The 23,482-nt window shown below is 39.9% G+C and overlaps 1 protein-coding gene across 2 annotated transcripts in view; it reads right to left on the bottom strand.

Moving 5' to 3' along the window:
• Positions 1-23,482, bottom strand: part of PARP8 (poly(ADP-ribose) polymerase family member 8) — a 113,551-nt gene that overhangs the window by 60,562 nt on the left and 29,507 nt on the right. The window lies entirely within an intron of this gene.

Here is a 23,482-nt window from a genome sequence, read left to right as displayed (position 1 = left end):
TGTCATGCCCATTTTGAAAGCTTACTTTGCTAAACTGGCACATCCCAATTTCAACCTTCTTAAAAAGAATATCAAGACTGCATTATATTCACTTTAGAGTAACATTTCACAATATCTGTACTTATGCTTAAAAAAACAAACAAACTGCTCTTTGAACACCACAAAACTAGAAAAGTCCAGTTTTCCCTGCATCTGGTTTCTGGTTTTAGATTCATTACTCAGTAGGAAGCCTTTCTCACTGGCTGGGGCACTTCTGTATGTTCCTGCTGGCTATCAGCAGAAGCTCTGGATGGCTGGGGCTCCTCCTCTCATCGAACCCCTGTATTTATAACAGTTGTGGCAAGCCTATTTGATACCTGTACCTCTTCAGCAAGCTGAGCTCAAATCTAATTTTAAAGAGCCACAGTCACACTAAAGGGTAGCTTCACTGCGTGGATTACCTGAATCTATTTCATCAGAAAACAGTCATGCAAACACACCGTCCTGGTCCTCCAGCTCAGCCCACATGTGCTTTCCCTACCACCCAGAGAGATCTCCTCTAAATTCACTGCTGAGAACAGGACAAATGGGCATGATGGGCTCAGTTATCTAACTACACACCAACTCCTTTTGATTGTTTTTAAGGTTAATGTGTGTCCTCATTTTGCATTAAAAACATTCAACCGCAGCATGCTGAAAGCCTTCTGTTGTATAATTCATGTTCTTTCCACTTCTAAATCCTATAAATTGCATGTGTCAACTTACACATTTAAATAATACATGGCGTGTGTTCATGTCTGTAGTGAGTTAAGCAGACAGAAAGATCCATTGAATCAATTTTCAGCAATGAACAATACATACCAAAATTTATGAAGGGGACTGAGCCATCCTGCCTTTGTTGTAGTGAGTTAAGCGGACAAAGGCAGGATGGCACAGCCTTCTTCACAGATTTTGGTATGTATTGTTCATCGCTGAAAATTGATTCAGTGGGTCTTTCTAAATTACATGAATGCAACTTCCATATAGACTTAGAAAATAAAACCATGCATGATTTTTTTCTTTGTCTCTCCCAAGGACTTCCATTAAACAAGCTCCACCTTCACAATCCAATGACTGGAGGAGGCAATCAATGAGAAAAAGTAGAGCCTTCACATTTTCTTCCGTAAGGCAATCTATTACCCCACAGCTCTGTCACCTATTTTTGCACATCACCTATTCTAGCATAATTCATTTTATGTATTGTTTGACTAAGAGGCAAAGATGCCTGTTTCATCAACAGCTGCAAATGTTCACATAAATTGAAGCAGAAAGAGTGTTTATTACAGCTGACAACAGATTTAGCCACACGACTCTTGATAGCCTCAGTCAAGCCAGAATTAAATCCCATCACTGTGTAAATTCAACATTTTGTGATTTTTCTCTTTTAATTATTTTTCAGACATTTCGAATAGGCAACATCTGTATCCCCTCATCTTGGAGAGTTTCCCCTTAAGACTAGGGTATTTAAATCTAATTAATCTGTCACTGCATAAAATATCACTATTTTAAATAGCAAAATATTCCAAAATAAGGACATGCTGTATATCAGTGCAGTTATATGTAGAGAGTGAAAAAAACCCAACTACCCAACATCAAAAAACACACAAGAAGTTAACTAAGGCCTGTTCTTACCAAAACTGTGTTTCTAGCCATGACTTCTTCTACTACCAAAAGAGGTACTTTGATCTTACTGTTTTACACTGGGTGCTTGCACATCTCTGCTGCCTCCAGAATTGCTGTGTATGGGTTTATTTGACTACTGCTATATAGGATTATCTTCAAGTGTGGACTTTTATTCCAAAACAAGAAAAATCTTTCTAGAACTTACTCCATATTCTAATTTAAAAAACCATCTTAATCCAATTTAAAAACTGCAGCAAAGCAAGGAAATTCCATGTATGTATAAAAATAAAAAAGTTCTTCATATTGAGATCGAGAACATGGGCTGAAGAAGTTACAGAATTTCGATCAGCATAGATACTCAAAACTCAACTGTGTAAGGCTCTTAGCAGCCTAATCTAACTTTGAATCTGGACTTGACTCCGGAGTTAACTTCTGCTTTGAGTGGGAGGTGGACCAGGTAGTCTGCACAGGTCACCTCCCCACATAATTACTTTATGCGCCTATGTACAGAAACCCTACGAAAGTATGTTTCTCTTCCTTCTTCTTCATCATGTGGTATCCGTGGCGGCAGCAGCTGTGGTGACGTTAAATGGAAACTAGTAAGAAAAAAATATGCTGTGGGTCTTCTGAGATGGAACTGAAATGAAAATGTTCATGAAGGTGCAGGTTAGAAATAGTCTCAAATCAGATCCTGTAATGACTGTAAGCAAATTCAGGGTCTGACCCAGCACCCACTGAATCCAGCAGTGATCACACTACTAAGATGAATAGGAAAGGTAAAACGTAAAAAGGAAAAGTAAAAATAAGTAAAAAGGAAAGGTAAAAATCATGTAAAGAAAAATTATTCTATGATCCCAGTAATAAAAAGTCCCCTTATAGGAAAAAATTTGCCACGAAAATCTGGTGTCACCTCCATCTGAAAAGCATTAATAGAAAATCTGTCTGCCAAACGAAAATTAAATGGTAGTATGTTGGAAATAGTAACGGAATCTGATGAGCCTGCGCTGTCACTTCAGAGGAAAAGGGTTTAAAGGAGATGTAGACCAACGATTAAAGAAGAAAATGCCTGAAAATGGGATATTTACTTCCAATTAAAATAAACCAGTAGTTTTTATTAGAAACACTACTGACTCAGTTTAGGAACTGAACAAACTTAGTTTAGTCCTCTACTCAGCACAACTATTAGTTTATTATGCTGGGTGTGTTTCATCTGAAACTCTTTACATTATTAGTTCCACACCCCTCCTCCCACACAAAAAAGGGAATGTCTCATTGTCTTCTTTCTATCTAAATTCACATTTTCAGCACATGTTGGGATCTCTCTTCAGCGTCCCCAGATCAGTGTACCCTGACAATTATTAGTCAAGTATTATGCCAGAGAAAGCTCTTGTGAACAGCCTTTTAGATAGCCCATTCCTCTCACACATATTTAAACTCACAATCAGGGAAAATAAATGGTTTGTTTGAGCCCCCAGAGAGAGGTGGTGGTGCTTTGCTTGGGCTTGTAATCCTATGTTAGCTACGTGCAGGCTATGGAAGAAAAAAGTGGAAATAAAGTTACTGAACAGAAGAAAACTTGGTTTTGTGTCCCAGCTTGGCCCTGTGATTGTCACATTGGCTCACACTTTGGCACATTTTTCTGCACTCAGGATAAACTGCTTCCTACAGATTGTGCACCTGATTTGTCAGAAAACAAGATATACCAGGGTAACAAAGGTCTCTTAGGAGGCTCCTGTCCTGCAGCCACCCAAGCATTTTCCCACTGACTTCAATGAGATTTAGAGCCAAGACAGAAACAGAGGAGTGCGATGGCTTATAGCACCTTAAACAGCATAGACTTCAGTGAAGATGCAGATGTTCAACGCCTCTCAGCGTTAAATCCTCTCAGAGCCAAAGAAAGCCTTTACTGAAGCACCACTCTCATTTAAGTACTCAGAAATGCAACTGGAATTAATTTAGGCCTGGTCCCCACATAGAAGTACAGCATGATTATTCCAGGGAGGGATGTGATTTTTCCTTCTGGCAATGCAGCTCCTCTGTTCGACCCCATTGCAGTTACATTGCTATAAATACAGCTTATAGCACTATAATTTATTTCCATTCCCATAAACACATTCTAACCAGCCAACCATCGTCCTTGCTCATTCAGTTATATTGCTTAAGCTACATGGACATAGTTAAACTCTCGGGTGTAAACAAGGCCTCAATGATGGTGTTATTTCTGTTTTATTCAGCTTAGACCCTCCGCAGAAGGCATCCCGCAAGTACATATGTTTCTTGACCCTTAAGCTCAGAACAAGCTTCATAACAGAAATGGCCTAGTGATATTTTTGTTATTTAACAAACACTAAAGCACCATATGAGAAATTAGTGAGAACTGTCATGTTTCACTGCTTATGAGTTTTTAATGTAAACTCTTTATTGCTTGAAATAATACCAACGTGTAGATCCACAGCCTTAGTTCAGTAACAATTCTACTCACAGGGGACTCCTTGCAAGCATTTTCTAATGTGATTTAACCATTATCTGTTCCTTCTTCAGAAAGATCATCCTGCAAAGGTCCATCTGCATTCGAGAACTGATTCATCAATCCACCACAGAATTGCTATTTTTCAGATGAATCTGTTCCAATTTGATACAGAACAAGCAGATTCACCTGCATTTGCCATTACTGTAATTTCTTAAAGCTAGTTAAAAAGGAGTCCAGAGTCCAAACTGATTATACCACCATGCAAAATATTACCCCAAAAATTGAAGCTCTGGGGCAACCTAAAAATCCGTGAAAACAGAAAAAGGCAGCAAAGCAAAAATTACTGTGACCTGTGACAAAGCACATTCATAAAAATGAAAAGAACCAGCTTCACCTCTTTACATCAATTTGTAAGACTGTCTCCTGTGCCTTGAACTGCAGTTTTTACCTATCATGGTACAAACCCCAGGATCAGACGTTGCACCCTGAAGCCACAACAGTGACGCTGGAGCTGGAGAATATGACGTATCTTCCCATCAAATTCACGTTATCTCAACTCTATGCTACCTGTAGTTTCTCTCTAGGAAAGAAATCCTTTAAGCTGAATTTCCAGCTGTTTTGCACAGCAGGAACAGCGTGAAGCATCTGGCACAAGTCTAAGATTTATGCCTATGGAACAGTTATGACAGTTCAGCCAGCTCTATCCCACGGCAACAGCTGACTTACTGCCTTATTAAGTGTGGAAATTGTGATTTAGTTTCTATTCCAGTTTTAGCTGTCTCTACTAGAGCCAGAGCTCCATGTGCTAATGTTGTAGCTTGCAAACTTGCTGTAGAAAGGAAACAAGATTTTTTGTCACATGGAATATTATGGTAGTCTAATGCCAATCTATAACAAGAAAAGCTACATAGCTACATAGGACTTTCTTAATCTTAACACACCTGGACCTACAGAATTCAGAAGAGATTAATTTTTGTTTACGATACCCAAAATCCCAGATCTAGCTCATCAATGAAGTAAAGCAATAAGTTAATAGGATGCACGAAACTTTATACCAGAAGAAGAATACTACAACTCAGCAAAGTAAGCTATGGACAAATATGTAATATTAAATGCTACTGTGGTATTGATTATATGCCAGGGTCAACTTCTGATTAAGTTGGTGAGCTGAAGAAAAGATTAGTGAAACCTTGATAAGAAAAATAAAATTATACCGGAGAAAAATTTGGGCCAAAGGGCCTTTTTAATGACCTCTGTAATATTTCTAAAACCAAAGCATGATACGGACCTGATGATTTTACTCGCTTCTAGGTGAGGCAGTAAGAAGCAAAAAAGTCCAACTGAACAGATGCAACCGAAATTGTATTCTTTTACCAATTTCTAGCTATCAACTCCCAAAATTACTACTCATCTTCAGTATCTACACAAAACATGCCACAGTAAAACAACATTTCATGAATGTCCACTTATTATACAGAAAATATTCCTATTCCCATCTTCACTCCCTTGTTTCCCTATCTTTGAAAATGCTTCCAAATTCTTCAATGGATTCCTATTGCTTTCACAGCCTTCAGCCTCCTCTTCTGCTTCAACAAGACCACCATTTGATCCTGAATCCAGACCCTTCATACTATTTTACTTCTGCCCAGCCTTCTTCCTCAAATGAAAGAAAATTGGTTCCAAAAAGATTCTACAATGAACACAGGCCACTCTCTTTCTAGTAACTGGCCAGAGAACCACTTTGAAACCTTGTAGCTTTGCAATAAATTATATCACAAATACAGGGTGGAAATGATGATTTTCAGAAGGTGTCCTGTGGGATTCCATTCAAACAAAATTTTCATATTGCATTCCTGAAATATCTGACCTTTGATCAAGTGTCTTGAGAATTGGTAGGAGATGAAGGCATTTAGGTATTGGCCAGCTGCAAAACTAGGTAGACTATTTACACAAAAAATTGGAATACTTAACAAGAAAAAAAAATCCATTAATCTTTTTTTTTTGGTAGTTGACCTTATTTGAATTAGGAAATTCTCTGAAGAGAATTACAATTCAAAACTAATAGTTAAACACATTGCAAAAGGCTTCAATGTCAAGTCTTTCTTCCAATTTGTAAAAAGATGATATGTATGCAAATAACAGCAAAAGGGACCCAGCAGCCATAAGCAGCAATTTTTTATGCCAAAAAAGATCTCTTCTGCTTAATGGACACCACCAAAAGACAAGCCTTCCAAAGTCACAGCCTGGAGACAACCATTTTGTTCTATGTTGAGAACAGAAAAAAACCCCAAAACTATAAAAGCAATGCAAAATAAGCAAAAATTACTACTATGTTACTTACAGCTAGGACAAAGAAACTTAATGCAAACTCTTCTTTTGGTATTAAACTGCCACATCCATGAGTGAACGATAAATATTAGGGTTTTTGACAATTTATGAACAAGTGAGTTAGCAAAATACTTCATCACTTGGTATGTATGATTACTGTGCTATGAAATACTTCATTACCTTTCAGTGGAGCTCTTAAAAAACAATGCAGTTACACTGCAGGAAAAATAATCTTGCTCTTCCACACTGGAGCATTTGAAAGATTCCATCCCACCCAGCACACATCAGCTGATGGAAGTGCTCCACTGCAGCTTATATTCAGAAATATACATAAACTACATCAGCATTCTGAATTCTCTTACCAGGTAAATTTTGTAATCACCTATTGCTAGCATTCACGAAGTCTTTAGTAAAAAATATGGAGACTTTTAAAATATATTTATAAATGTACATTTATAATGATATAACACACATTTTATTGTATTGCACATCACATTAATGAGTGAGGTAAATACTATTAGCAAATACAAATCAGCATTCCATTCATTCCTGATACCTTTACAATACAGCCCCTGTAACGTGACAAAAGCATAAATGGAACTGAAAAAAGTTTCAGTTGCGTAAAACACAACCACAAAGTGACGTGCATCTCCAAACAGACAGACAGACAAACAGTAATTAGAATCACATGAGTTAGAAATACGGAAGATAGCACATCACATGACATGGTTCTGAAAGTAAAACTTTGCATAAGGCTTTTTAAAATTCAAGTAAACATACACATTTTTTCTCTTTCACACAGTGAAACAATCATTGAAGCACAGGATTTGTGTTTTTTTTTTAAGCAATGAAATAAAAACTGATGTCATTAAATAAAATAGCAATTACTGAAAAACAAACTTCTTATCTTCTGGAATAGAGAAGTCTCCAAAATGAGACAAAAATTAAACCAAGGTGGACCTAAGTTTCCATAGTACAGCCATGGAAAAAGTTGACTGTTGATCAAGGGCAGCATGAATAATATTAAATAGTATTAAAATTTATTTTGTTTTCTGTTACAGAATTTACAACTTGAATTAAATCCCACTGAAGTCCAATGGAGACTTTAGTACTTGACAAAGAAGATTACAGACAAGTTGCATAGAAAATACAAAACTTCTGGCCCCTAACACACTCCTGGTATTTCTAGAAACAAGTACTTAACTGCTTTGCTAAAAATTTCAAAATGTGTTCCAAAGGGTGAAAATTTTGGTGAATACTTTTTTTTTTTAATATTTGCAGCTTGCTGTACAACTGGACTGTGAACCATTTCACATCCGTGCTATTTTATGGATTCCTGAATAAAGCACGATTCATGGATTTCTAAACAGCTCTTGAAGTATCCTTTAAAATGTTCTGAATGTGTGTGTCTGCTTCTCAGCAATTTGTTTTCAGGTATACAGGCCACCTTAAATCTCCTCCTGAAACACATTAGTTCAATGAGTTTCCGTATCCCTTGTGATCCAATAACTGATGACCCAGCATCAGTCACAGCTATTTTTTGCTGCTGGATAGATCCAGGTGCTTGCAAAGAATTGAAATTCGTGCACATGCCCCTTTCACTATACATCAAAACTCCCCCTGGTGCACCAGCAATTACACAGAACAGAGTAACAAGTGACTCTGAGTAATCTTTTCCTCTGGATGTTGGAGAATGTGCGTGTGTGATGACATATGAAAAGTCCCAGGCACATCTATTGATGACAAATTAGAACTATTCCAAAGAGAGATGAGCGGTGTCAATGAGTCAAAAATGGCACTGCTTTCATTTCTTGACATAACTTGGAGGAACAGAGGCCGCTGAGTCAAAGTTATTATATGTTTGCATTTGTCACTAAGAATAATTGCTCTACTGGTCCTTTCACGCAAGCAAAGTGCATCTGAATCAAATAGTGAATGTTATTCATAAAGCCCCGCTTGATTTAGCATGTTATTCAAATAAAGGGGATACAGAAGACTGCAGCTCAATCATTTCCCTTTTGCAAAGCATCCAATGAAAAAGGCACGGCAACTTCTAGTAAATGCACCAAGGTCTACAGGATTAATCATCACTCCAACAAACACATGGGCACTCCTAAAAATAAAAATAGCACTTATGATATAAGCAAATCAAGGACACTTGCGGGGAAAAAAAGTGCATGCTGTGTGTGATTCTAGAAAGAGTTAGATCAAAATATGGCTATGTGTGCAAAGCCAGGTTGTCCACAATCAGACTACACCAGAATCAGGCCATTTCACCCAGAACTACAAAAGCTGCCTTTTCTTGCAGTCACCCTGCCTGACCAGGTCCAGTTACCTCCCCTCAACATGGATACTCCTTAAACCTCTCTTCTGTGTTCTTCCTTCTCTCCACTGGTCCCACTGGTTTGAATTCTCCTTCCATCCTACCCATTAGCTCTTCATCCAGTTTCAGTCTTCCCCAGGACACAGACTGCAAAGCAAACTCAGGACAGTAACCTCTTGACCCAGCTCAGATGCAGCCAGAGCAGCAGATATGACCACAGCCTTTGGGCACCTTATTTCCAGGGCTGGGCCCATCTTCTCCCACTGTGGGTTTTCTACAGTTTCTTTTTTTTTCTTTCTTTTTTTTTTTTAATGGAAGAAAGTTTTTCCTCTCTTCAGCTTCTGTCTTTTCATTTTGAAGCACTGCTGTCAGAAGCAACCACGACATGCTCTTTTTGGAGCCAGTTAAGAGTTATCTTAAAGCCACTAAGGTTTTTCTGGTCCAGAAGGCAAACTGCAAACCCAACAGTCACACTGATCCAAGCAACAGAAGAGAGCATCTTGCCATAGGACATTTTACCCAATCATTCTAGCAGATAATTCCAGCACCTTTTCAATCATTAAAACAAAAAATAAAGCCCATATAAATCCCTGGAGACATTAATTTAACTTCATTGTGTCCCTAACAAGTGGAACGGCTCCTTTCCTTTACATGCAGTGCTCAGCAATGGAGAAAAGTTCTGGGCATCATTCTTAGACCACTCTACGCATCCATTAATTAGTTGGCATTTTGCTTTTTTATCTAATGAGGTGTGCGACAGCCACTGCTGTGCAGGGAAAAAGTAACAAATTTAAATACTCTTTCTCTTCAGTTCTTTGATATATCTCACAGAATTGAAATTTTTCCCTTCCCCCTCCCCCCTGCCCCTCCGTCCCAGTAAAGTCCCCAGTACTTCTTGGTATACCTGAAATACTGTATTTATCAACTAAAACTATTTTTTTCCGTAAGTTCCATACATACAGCTTCCACTAACATCAGTGCAAACTCAATACATAACTTCCAAATATAGAATTTGAACATCAGACTATAGCTTTTAGGAAGAGCCTAAACTAAAAGTGCGTATTTTTGCACACATTCAACATAACAAAACCCCACAGGGCAAGATTTTCAACAGATGTTACCTATGGAATTGCCCAGCCCAGTTTATTCACGCTGATATAACACGTTCACGTAATTCAGGACCGCTGGCATACCTACAGCCAGTTATTTATCTGTTCCTTACAGGTACACACAGTCTCCTGGTCAAGTTAGTATGGTGGTGTCCAGCACCTCTGAAAATTGCTACGTGATGATACACTGCGGACCCATACCCTGCACACATTTTAATCCAAGGTGACGATCCCTCTTCCCGGCTCCTGTGCCCCACAGCTGCAAGGACTGCTTGCAGACCTGAGGGGCTGGCTCATCCTGATGTCCTATGATGCTAAGATGGTCAAAACCACACCACTTTCGGCGGTGTGGAGAGACAGGAAAGGAGGTGCGAGCCGCAATGCCAGTGGGGCTTTGCCTCCTCCGCCCCAAAGACCCAAGAACTACAGTGACGCAAGGGACAACATGAAGCACGAGAGCAGGTCAAACCCTCACACTTGGAGCCTCACTGGGACACCTGTAACATGTCTATTATTTCACCACAGTCATGAACAGCACATACTCACGAACAGCAAATAAAATGGAAAATTTGGTATAAGATGACAACAAGAGAAGATGATCCTTTTTTTCCTTTCTTTCCAGATATGACAGTTTCAGCCTGAGGGCACAGCTACAGTTCAAATACAACATTCCATCCTGGGTGTCCTTAGCATTAGAAAGATGCCAGTAAATTGGGGGGAGTGAAGAAGAAACAATCACCGATCTGGCAGAACAGGACGGCAAGCAAAAAAATTTAAACGGGTTTAGACAGCTAGGTATATAGAGTATGGCAAATCAATGAGCAAGTGTGGTAGGAAATGTGATGACTGTTGAGACATGCTTTCCAGAGTGCATACATGAAGATAGATATCATATTTACATGCTGGCCCAGGGGAAATCGGCAAGACATATTCAGGTGAAATTTGAGGAAAAATTATAACTTGGCTTAAAATCAGAAATGGAGAAACCCATGAAACAGTGAATTAGTCTCCCAGGGAAAGGTTAGAAGGCTAATCACATGGCCATGTAAAGTCAGGGTGAAAAAGGAGCTTAAGTAAAATTAAAGTAAAAATTTTGCATTGGCAATGTTACTAACAAATATGTTTCCCATTGCTAATTTCAATGAGTTATGAATGAGGAAAACTTTACTTGCCTTTCTCACTTAGTAACTTGGAGAACAAAGTTGTAGGTTGAATATGACACTGATGACTCTCAGTGTGACTCATGGAAAAAAATTCAAAGCATACCCCTGTACTATATTTCAGTAGTGTGCAGAATAATAGCAGCAGGGAATTTCAGTTCAAGCACTTTTTATTTATTTGAAGTGCCAGCATTGGATAAGATCTGAAACAGTTCTTCCACCAACTTCTCATGAATTTTAGCTGTTCCTGAATATCACACACACTGATTTTTTTTCTTCATGACAGAATGCAATAGAAGGCATACTGCACTATTTATTTTTTTTTGCGTTTAGGCAGCCCATCTAATAAGGAACAATTTCTAAATACATTTCTAAATAAATTTCTAAATGTTCTTGGCCGAAGAATGCTTCTAGATGCATTACTGCTCATGGAATATTAATTTCATACTATACCTAAATAACTAGAATATAGTCTGGCAGACATCCCTCCAGAAAATCCTACAAAAAATATAGAATAAACAACAAAAGATAATTTTAGTACCCTACCCCAACATGTAGTTAGATTCTGAATATGATTTTAATTTGTAGAGATACAATTAAAAAAATCCCTCCAGTAGTCTTAATTAGATCCCTGTCTTCTCAAAAAACTAATTACATGTCAGATGAAGCACTGGCTTAGGAAGCCCCTGTATGCTTGCAAAGGCAGATGTAGTTCTATTCCCAGCTGTGTTACAGTGACTTGCTATATGCCTCCCAGCAAGAAAAAATGCACGCATTTTCAAAAGGGAATCACTAACTACAAAGCTTTCTAGACACTGATCTACCTTTCATGTGTGCTGAACCTCTACATCTCCAACAGAAATCAGCAGGAACCACCAGCAGTTTTGAAAAATAAGGCCTTATAGTCCAGAGTTTACAAATAATTAGGTAACAATAATTGTGCAGAAATGGCAGTTAGACACCTAAACTCTTTATATTCCCTTGAAAAACGCATCAGTACATATCTACCATTTTAGACAATTCATTACACTCAAAAAGGTATAAAAACGTCCATTTTATCATGGATTTCTAGAAAAATTTAGGTATATCTTAAAAGGGAGCCCACTACCCAAGCAACTTTTCTGAGGCCAGCATGTAAATATCCTTGAGAAACTGGTAAAGTAAGACTCATGCTGAGGTACATACTTCTCAACAGGTACATACTTCTCAAAATACAAAATGAAATCCTGGCCCCATGAAATTCAATAGGCAAAACTCTCAGTGACTTAAGTGAAGGTTTACCCTTGTCTCAGTCACCAGCAAAACTGCAATGGAAAAAATGTCAGAGATGATGTACTCCCTTCATCTCTTCCTTACTCCATGCTCTGTACAGTTTAGCACACTCAGCCATTAAAATGATCACCAAAATTTGGAAAGCATCCTGAAGATGGGAAACAACTAGAAAGTGGTAAGTTTTGTAATCCAACATTCTATTACTCAGTATTTCCAGTAAGTCTAAAGAATGGTAGTAAACACGGCCAGAAAACTTCAGTCTTCTGCTAATGTGAGGTTAAAACCACTAAGTCTTTCACTAATATAGAGCTCTTAATCTGAAGATCTCCTCAGAGCCTTTAATAAAGACAGAGCTATGAAGACGAACAAAAAGTGAGATGGTATAAAGAGAACAAAGACCATTAAGCTATAGAATGAAGGAAAAAAGGATCAAACACCAGAGAATAACTCCTCCCTTCTTGATGTCTCACTGACACCACATGCATTTGCAGTGACTTGAAGCCAGCAGTGCCCCAGACTGCAGAGAAAGCATCAATGGAAGCAGTAATGCAGCTGCAAGTGCTTGTCACCCTGTTTACTGAGGCCATTGTACTGAGGAACCTAAATATAGAGATTAAAAACTCTGATTCAGCCATCTACATGTTAAAATCTGGGCCAGTTTTACCAAACTCTCTTCTCAGGCATGTTGGGACACATAAAATATAACACAACACTGGGCAGCTGAACCGCAAATAGTAGGCAGAGTCAAAATAACATAAATATGAACACTTGGGAAGATTATTTTTCTCATTTGAGGGTTGGGGGCTCAGGTTCTTCTTGAGGGAGAAGAATTCACAAATACTGCCCCAAGTGGGTAGGTACACAGCATTTTAATCTTCTCCAAAAAACTCCCCTAAAAAAAACTTACCAGCAGATACGGGTGACACTGCTCACCTGCTCTCACAGTTGTTTATCATCAGAGGCAGCAGCGATGTGAGTCATGCGAGCACCTCGATCAATAAACACCCCCCTTCCTTTCGCAGCCCCCGCAGGTGCCACGGGGCTACTGCAGAGGCTGCTGCTCCCAAACAGAAAGCCAGGAGCCCGGCGGCAGAGTGATTATAGTTCACTCCGTTTTGAAAGGTCACTCACTTTCCATCACCTGATAGCATCATTAAGCCCAAGAGAAGTGGGATAACTGTTCGAAATTACTGCCTGGGGTGAAATGGAACAGTAAAGCCGTATCACTTATTTGCACCAGAGAAATTAAAAGGAAAAATAGCCGTCTCCTTTCACACCAGGACACATATAGCAGAGGGCCTGAAAAATATAGCAAGATTTTACTGCTTAACGAAGTAGTTACAGTGATATATTAAGGCACAGAAGTTATTACTGTGGGAGAGTCCATGATGTATTAATCAAAACACATTTGAAAGGCTTCATCGTATTTTTAAATTATGCTAGACTGTGTGTGATCTGGCCTTGCGAGGACCCGGCCACCTCCTGGGACATGCTGTGTCCTCAGCTCCTAGCTGAGAAGGCTGTGGGAGCAGAGGATGCTTAACACTTTGCAGGATAGGGCCCTGCATGCTCAAAGGAAAATCTAACCTAAATTTAACCTAAATGACTCAATCAGATCAAGCAGCTTTAGTTAATAACATTTAACGAGAACATAGTTAGTGATGTAAGCAATCAAATTTCAAGCTTTTTTTTAAAAAAACAAACAAACAACCAAAAAACCACCACCACACAACAGCTTAGCACAGACTACTTCACCTCCTGTGTTACTCAGCAGCAAAACTCTGGTTGAGTTGAAGGAAACAGCAATAAGCCTCTCTTCCCCCACTCCCCGTTCCCCACCTTCTCTAGTTAGTGGACCATCCGAGGACATACCTATTGCTCTTGTTCTCGACTGCATTCTCTCTGAGCCTCAGCACTTGTGGAAACACCATGAAAAGTGCTTGGTGGGAAAGCCATTGATAGCACTCCTGTTTTATGGGTAGGAAACAGATATCCAAGAATGACACGGAACTGTTTCAGCTCACACATAGTCAGCGGTAGATAATGAGCTCTTTTCTATCACAGGCACCACCTGGAAGACCACCTTTCTCATATGAAGTTCTTCAATGCTGGCAAAACTATTGTTGTATATGAGTGTTTCACATTCTCCTGCCAAATACGGGTATTTTCAATCCCAATAAAAGGTTTAGAGTTGATTAAGTTTTTGCCACATTTTTTCAAGTCATCAGGTATATATAAGAAAAATGTTACATCTACTGCCTGCCTAATATAGGTAGGTATATCCAACCGTGAATATGTTGTGCAAAGAAATTCCAACTAGTATGGACAACACAGCTTTGCTCCTCTGCAAACTGCAAAACCCTGCCACTTCCCTTTTTGAACCAACAAAGTAGAAAGGCTTACATGAAGGCACCTGCTATGCATTTTCCATAAAATACAGATTTTGAGTTTTACTTTTGGAACACCCACTATACATTTTTTACCGAACTTCCACCAAACATAGTCACAGCAGTTGACCATTCAATTGCCACTGTGTCCCAGAGCAAGGGGATTTTAACTGACCTCACATTTGCTGAACTGTCTACAAATAGAATGAGATGAGTAGTGATCGGTTTGATTTTTTAAAAAGCTTAAAAATTTTACAAACATTATGTCCTGTAAGCAGTATGAGAGGCAATGGGAACAGGCTGGTAATTCCACTGGGAATAAGAGATATATAGCTACACCTCTTATGATCCGGACAATGTTTTCATATAGGACTTTACTGAGCACCAGCACCTTTGCACAGTCCTAGCAAAAGGACCGATCCTATCATCACCATAATCGTTACAAGAGTGGCAAAGCCAATACAGAGCTCATAGATACAGCAATGCAACAGAGAACTGGTAAGCAAAGAAAAGTCATACAAAGCCAGCTAAGTGACTTTAATTTACAGACAAACAAGACCTCTGTTTATAGATTGTCTTTGTTTTTTTTTTAAAAACATTCTTTGCAATACAGATCACATTGATATATGAGAAAGAAAACTGCTCTTGTATGATATACTTCACTAATGAATCCTAGCTTCAATGAGAAATTATGATAATTCAAATTTAATCTCTTAAAACAGTTTGTTGTCCCTCACCTTCTGTGAATTCACCATGTCATTCTAACCTAATGAACATCAGCATAATGCATACTACATCTTTCTAACATCAAAACCACTTGCCTCCCAAAATGCTAATTAGAAGGAAATGAAATTACAGAGAAATAACATTTTGTTTGTTTGATTTGTTTCAAAAATAAACTACAGATCCTGCAGGACACTGGATCCACTACTGTGAAGTGTGAAATGAAGCTAATTTCATTTGATGTACTATATTTGCTTTATTAGATCAGGAGAGAAATGGAAATGCAGCGGCGTACTGTAAATGTGCCTAATAAAGTAGGCAAACATAGGCATCAACAGCTTACACAATGTATTTCCAGTGAGCTATATTTGTTCTCATCGAAGTATTTGTGTAAGCAGAAACTACAGTCTAAATCTAAATCTGAAAAAGAAACCAAAAAGGATACAGCTCCTTCAGACAACTAGAGGCCTAAGCATGTAAACTACTCAGTTTAGGAGTCTATTCTTCTTTCCAGGGTCACGCAACGCCCCAGTGACCTCGGTGGATCTTACACCCTCAGAAAAACAGAATTCCAAGTCAAAGGTTGTTTGCGTTTGCCTTTCCTTTTACACCCTCTTCTTTCAAATCCACAGGCACAAATGAACCTCTTTTCCCTAAGGAAGAACTGGAAACAGCATGCCAGCCCCTCTTCTACAGGAGAGGGCAGGGGAAGAGAGGGGCAAGGAAAGGGTATGCTTTAACCCAGAGAGTGTGGGACAGAAAGGATGTGGAGGGTGACGTGAACTAGCAATGCTTAGCAATTACATTTCTAAACCAAACTGCTCCTAAAACCAACAGGAGCCCCGACATCCATTTCCATAGGGAAACACTGCTTTTGTGAGGCTACAAAGCTTCATAGAGGATCAGGCAATGAGAGGCTTCAGTATGTGAGCATCCAGTACGAGATATGCAAGTGAACGGCCCGCTTTATGAACCATTAAGAGATCTAGCCATATAGAAAAAATAAGGAGAAAAAATGGTAATTTGCCCAAATCAGTTTGCACTCAAATCATACTTAATTTAAATAAACAGACACAAGGGTTGAAGGAGTTCAGCTCTGCCTAGGCACAAATGAAAGTAATGCAAGCCGGTTTATTAATAGACAGATAAAACCATCCAGAAACGGCCTGATGAGTCAGTACGACTCGGCAGCTGAGAGAGATCTCCACAGCTTTCACACATGATGGGTGCCTGTGACAACAAGGTCTACAGCTAAAGCCACGGGTGCCAGCACACGGCTCTCTGGAGCTGACAGTGGGAAGCATTGAGCAGCTGTAATGGAAACAGGGGCACTCGGCACTTCACTCCAGTTGCTGAGTGAAGCTCCACTCCAGCTTAGGTGGTCATCTCCACACGCAGTCACACCAGCCAGTAAGGAACTGGTCCGAGCAAGGGAGCTCCAGGGAAGTTACCGGCTCCATGGGCTGGGGCTGAGACCAACACGGGGAGTCAGTGGGAGGGGCTCCCTGCAGCATCTGAGGGGTTACTGCCAGGGGCATGGGACACTTTATGATTCCCAGCAAGAGCTCCTGGGAACTGCCCAAGACACATGATGGGAAGGACCAAAGGTGGGCAAAGGTGGTCTGAGGGGGAACAAGCAAGGGGAACAGAGGGACAAGGTAATAAAAAGGGCTGGTCCTGTGTTGACATCTCAGTATGCTTGTCTGGCTGTGCCCTGCCCTGGCTAAGTGTAGGCTGGCCTCTCATGAGTACCAGGCTGGACCAGCTGGTGAGCAGGATAGGAAGCTGGAGGAGATATATATCTATCTATATCTATACCACCTATATCTATATCTATATCTAATCTATATCTATGTCTATATCTATATCTAATCATCTATATCTGTATCTATATCTATGTGCATATTGTGTCTACTGGGAATACATGCTCAACCTTGCTACCAGCTGGACTTGGGGACATGGAGCTGTGGCAGCCTCATCTCTGGCAGGCTACCGGGGTTGGCAACTCTTGGCAGATACAGTCTTTGTGCTGGACTTGCACAAATAATTGTTAACTCCTCATTTGATATCCAGATAGGAAGAAGTATGTACCTACCAAAGTACAGTTAAGGATATCCTAACTATAATCCTCACAGCTCACAAACTTCCAAAGATCAGTTATGGTGGAACAATACAGAAAGCTTTCCAGATGTTCTACCTGTGCATAGTTGGTATCTGAGAGTAAATACTAACAAATCTAATAAAAGGTTTAATAATGATGTAGAAACTGTAATAAATGATCTACACTTCTACTGGGGAAAAATATTAACTCAAGAGTCACATTGGCTTGCCAGAAAACAACTTTGGGGTGATAAATACTCGTTTGTGATTGTCGGTTTGCAGCTTTACATTCAGCTGAGCCATCAGCACCTTTGAACAGCTGAGACTGATAAAAGCATGGTCCAGCGGAAACAAATGAGGATGAGGTACGAGCTGTGCACCTGGCAACCGATGAACTCCTTTACATGGCTTTGAACCTCATGCTTCCTCTTCCCCTTCTGCAAAATGCTTTGAAAACTACACATGAAAGGCCTATGTTTATTAGCCATTATATCGAAGCCTTATACTCCAAAATAAGATACAAAATATAAAAGTACATTAGCAGCCAAATTCTTACATGGTAAACAGCAGCCTCCCCCGATCCCAGCTGATAATCTTCTGAAACGAAGAGGCCAGCTCACAAATCAGTTCTAATTTACTTTTCACCTGTGACAGGAAACTTCTCAAAAACTGCTTGCAAAGCTGTGCTATGTCAAAGACTCAACCTGCAAAAGCAACTAATGTTCCTGGCCACATCCAAAAAAGCCGAGGCCAACCCAGTGAGTGAGCCCTGTCCTGGCAGAGCCACCATGCCACTGTGGGCTGGGCTGGTGCAGTGCTTGAAGAAGGGCTTGGGACACTCGATCTCTGCTGAGTGTCTGCCCCAGATTCTTCCAAATACAGACTCGGGTAGCCCAAGCAGCTTGGCACAGCCCTCACATCAGCCATGTCACACAACTGTCAAAGTGGGAGCCACGTCAGAGCTGCTTGTGAATTCTGGGCAGGTCACGTTGGTCACCTCTTGCCGTGACTACTCGGTGGTACCAAAGAAAATAAGATCTGTGTAAAGCATGCGAGCAGGATCAGACCTTTTGACTGGTAAATCAATTGACACACAGTTTGTCTGAAGATCAATGTTTCTCTAATGTCTGTTGCAAAGTAAAAATATCTTTTCTTGATGACTCATTTTCCACACTAAAGAACATCCGTGGGTGGGAGAACAGAGCTGAAGCAATTCTATTTTTTTCCTCTTGTCACTATTGTAGCATCTCTAAACTCCAGCATGAAATAGAAATGAAGCACTGCAAGATGTTTCCAGCAAGTGAACTGAACAGCACTGTTTTGTTACCTCTTTTGTCATCATTTTTATCCAGATGCATATTACATTCAAATCATTTCAGCACTGTTATGGGTCACCCCTCACAATCTGACCTTCCAAACACAGAGGCAGAAGTGGGGATTTTATTGCATAAACTGCTCAAATGGATGGTGTGTTATTTGCAAAAAACTTCTTCATTGTTAATGTTGCGAGTCCGGTCACGCTTTAGTTATATGTTAGGACCAGGGTCCCTGTGAATTGAATAAGAATATATTTATCCCATAGGATTAGACTAAACACCTCCACTAAACAACACTGAGGAGTGCCTCAGAAAACCTCTGCAACGCTGCTGGACTCTCAGACTCTACAGAGCTTGGCAAGGGCTTTCTCCTGTCCCAGTGCCCCCCTACTACACAACACTTCAAGTGGAGACAATACATCATCCCTTTTGTTCTAGATGGGGAAAGGCGTGGGATACTGACACCTAGTATCAGGACAAGTAGGTGATCCCAGCATCCTCCTAGGGAAGGAACAGTTTTCATACACTCAGAAGGCGGGCAGAAGACAGCCCACAGCTTCTGAACCAGGGTGCCCAAAACAGAAACAGCAGGAAGTGTGGGAAGACTCATCATAAAAGGAGATTCCTCGCCTCCTCCTCCTTCCCTTGAGCAAGCTGACTCATGGTTTCTCAACAGCACAAGCACAGTCTTTCCCAGCAATGGCAAAGCATCCATCCTGAAAGCGGCTGTAACAAAATCTCAGTGGGTTGAAAGGGAATGACAGAAAAATTGAGGTTTTTTGAAAGGCAGGGGGCTAGGAGGTGCTACTTTCAAGGAGGATCAGAAAGTTCTCATCAGGTAGTAAGAAGGACTGTGCACCTCTTGCCCTTCAGTATCGCACCCCGCTCCCATACCCCTCTAGTATCCAGCATCCTTCCAGCAGAGGGACCTCCAGGAGGACACGAAGAGCCATGCTGAGTCCCATGCTCTGAACATCCACTCTGCCCTCACCCACCTGTGCCTCCCTGCCTGCTGCGGAGGGCAGAGGAGGAGGCCGGATGAGGAGAAGGCCAGTTCGCTTTGGTCTTTGCCACCACAGAAGAACCATTAAAAAGAATAATTTTTTCTGTGTGGGGAAGGAGGCAGAGGAACTCTCTCTGTACAAGAGGCCATCCAAATGCAGATTACCCCAAGAGGTCCTACGCTTTGTATGTAAACATAAATCAAGAGTTGCCTTGGTCTTAGCTTAAGACGGAAGGTATGTGCAGTCATTCTCACTGAAATATGAATATATTTTAATTTAAAATCAAGTGCCTCTTATTATTTTGAGACAATTTTCTCTAACACTTTGCTGTGTTGCAGAAGTCGTTACTTTATAGGGTTGTCTTTGACGACTCAGGAATTCCTTCCTGTGTTCTCTTCTTCTTTGCTAGATAAACTTATTTATTTATTCAGGTTTAAACATTACAGAGCAGTAAGTCCATGCTCTGTTAAAGCCATTGAAAATGCAGGTGTCCAGTCAAACCCGTCCAACAGCAAATATTTGACACGGTTCATAGATCTCTAGCTGAGATAGTACAATCTTGCAGACTGACTTTGATTTTACATTTATAAGGGGAAAGAATCAAGCTTTGCTCATACAAAGAGAGAGGACAGGTGCTTTCAGGCAGAGACAAAAATGTCCACAAGCAACCACAGGTATACCCAAAAGAGTAGTGCTCTCAGAGAGCATTTGTGTGAGCAGCCCTAAAGACAGACAGAATAATGAGTCTTCTGTGTGTACGAATTCCTCAAGCCAGCAGCGCTGATCTTATAGCAGATCTGAAGATGCCGTTTCACACTCTTCATCTCTCAAGTCAGTACCAAATACACAGCTACAAATTTATTTCCCAGATTTCCCAACATGAGAATAAACTGGGGATTTTTTTCCTGACTACAGACCCCAAGATGAGTAACACAAAATGGATTCACTAATATTTGTAGGATATGATGAAGAAACATAAAAAAAGGAAACAGCAGGGGCATGAGTGCTCCCGAACTGCAAAACAGTGCATCAGAAGAGGCACTAAGGCTTTCTGTTCACTGCATTTCCAAGCATGATTTTCTTGAAACTGCTGACACAGTCCAAGTGCTGACAGCTGTCATGTATAGACAGTTATTTCTCTTGACGAACCTTTTCACTTCTGAAATCTTGACAAATGCAGGTGCTAAGCCAAGAAAATCTAGTATGAGTTACTATTCTATATTGACCTCAGTGAAGCAACTACCCTCGGTGTATCTCCCAGGATGAGGGATATAGCCACAATAAATAGAGTACAATCACCATGTAAGTCTACTGTTATAAACATGGACCATACGCTGTCCCTATCTGCCTGAATCTGTAGTACAGAAATACTAGCTAAACACGGATCATCTGCCAAACAAGAGCGAACTATTTTCAGAAGATCTGTAGAACGTCAGAGAGCTCAGGTTTTAGTGGACCACTGTCCAAGGTCAACGTCTTCACTCAGGATTCAGATTTCATGCTAGCCATGAGTAGTCATAACTCATCTAAAATATTTGCAGGCTTATCAAATCTCTCCTTAGTTGAGAACCTCCAAAGCAATATATCACTGAAGAACACAAGATTTGTCCTCACAGGGCCTAAAGATTCATCAGTCTTTCAAGGTATTGTATTGTATTTTATTTCTTTTAACTGCAGGTCAGAACAGAACCCTCAGGCAAAATATGAAAGATCTACAAATTCTTGTCTCAGAGGGTTTTTTAATCCATTCGTGCCCTACACTATAACACAAACAACAATGGAGAAAAGTTTATTTCTGTTTCCCTCAATTTCAAACTCATCTAGATGACAATCTTGTACTTTCAGTGACAGCTTGTTACTCCTTTGCAGAGAGATAAGCTTTTCACGCTTGGCACTTTATTTAGATATGATGAGGTCAGAAGTCTGGTGGAAATACCTTTGCTGTCATGTATTTCACAATAATCAATAGGAGAAACAGAAAGGAAACATAAGGCATGGGAGTAAAAGCAGAAGAAATGCAATGGCAAACATGGCACACAATCCTGTAGGGATCTTGGAGATTATTTTTAAAGTTAAAATTAAAAAAATCTTGTCCCTCTCCCCCAGTATAAAGCAGTTTGTTGATATGACGTGCAACACTTGGCTTGGTGAAAAGAATTCCGGCCGAACTCTGCCTGGATGACCTGGGGCCTCTGCCACCCTTGGCCATGAGACAGAAGAACACTTGTTTTCCACATCCCTAACTAACTTAATTCTCAGGACTGAGCAGCTTGAAAAAGTACTATTCATATTCCATGCCAACTTGCTTCCCTAGCCTGTAAAAAAAAAAAACACTAAGTGACAATAAATTCAGGACTATTTTTAACTTAAAAATGTGTATGTTACTATATTTTCAGCATACGAATAAAATCTGGTGGCATGCATTTGTCAGTTTCTAAAATCTAAATTTCAAATACAAAATAACACTAAGAAAGCATTACTGCCCATGAAAACAGAATTCTTCAGATTTTGTGGAAAGCTAAGATTTCCAAAGCATTTTTAATAGTTTATATTTACAATATTAAAGTGCACATTTATTTATGAAAGAAATTATTAAAATTACTTTTGCTAAGGATTCCTGCACTTCAAATTACATTGCTTTAAAATTACTGAAGGGGCAACCTTTGTTTCTCTTTGTTTTGTTCTTTTAATCACTTACTGATACAGAGACAAACTTTATTTTATTCTAATATGGGAGAACATCAAAGCCTCAATTCCCTCTCTCTCCTAAAAGGTCTTTCTTCCTGATTTGCCTATCAATTTTCTCCTCATTCCCAATGTTCTTTTCCATTTTATTTTCTCACCTTTTCTTCCCAGCCATTTCTCCTCTCTTGGCCCACACAGAGCTCTAAAAGGACTATAGTTCATTATGCTAAATGATATGGGTTTAAAAATTCCTCATCATTTATTTAACCACTGAAAATCATGTCCTCACTAAAATAAAAAATTCTATGAGAAGCATATGCTTCCTACAGATGAGTTTTCAATCAAAATGGTAAATAACTTCCCACTGAAATATTTTTATACGTCCTTAGTGCATCCTGGAAATTGGAGTTGAGGAACCTCATTTCTTCCGTGGCCTGAATGGAGTAAGCATCCCACATGTTAGCACAACGTTAGACCCTCTTACACATGATCCATCACCCCAGGCAAGTAACCAACCAACCACACACTTCCTTGCAAAGAGATAATAAAAGGAAGTCTAGAGGGAAAACAGGAGCAGAAGCACCACAGAAGCTGAAGTGCAAAATATCTTGGGCCCATATAAGATCTTTAAACTTTGCTGCATCGAGCTGCTAGGTAAGGCAAGCGCAAAGGGTGCAGGAAAAGCAGCCCAGGGTTCACCAAGAATAGGAACGGTGGTTTGCTTTGCCATTTCCTTGCCAGTAACACAGTAAGGAAGACAAGAAATAATATTAGGCCAGTATCTAAGCTGAGATGTTTACGAACTTTTATAATTAGACAATTTATTACCAAAAATCACTTTAATTGACTTTAATTATGAACATGTTAAATTAATTACTTGTACAACATTAACTCAGGCAAGAGTAAGACTCCCTGTGCCTTGCGCAGATATGTATTACAGGAGTACCTATCCAAGCAAAGCTAC

Source organism: Numenius arquata, chromosome Z (assembly GCF_964106895.1).
Source record: "Numenius arquata chromosome Z, bNumArq3.hap1.1, whole genome shotgun sequence".
Taxonomy (NCBI): Eukaryota; Metazoa; Chordata; class Aves; order Charadriiformes; family Scolopacidae; genus Numenius; species Numenius arquata.
This window is presented reverse-complemented; position numbering and strand designations above follow the sequence as displayed.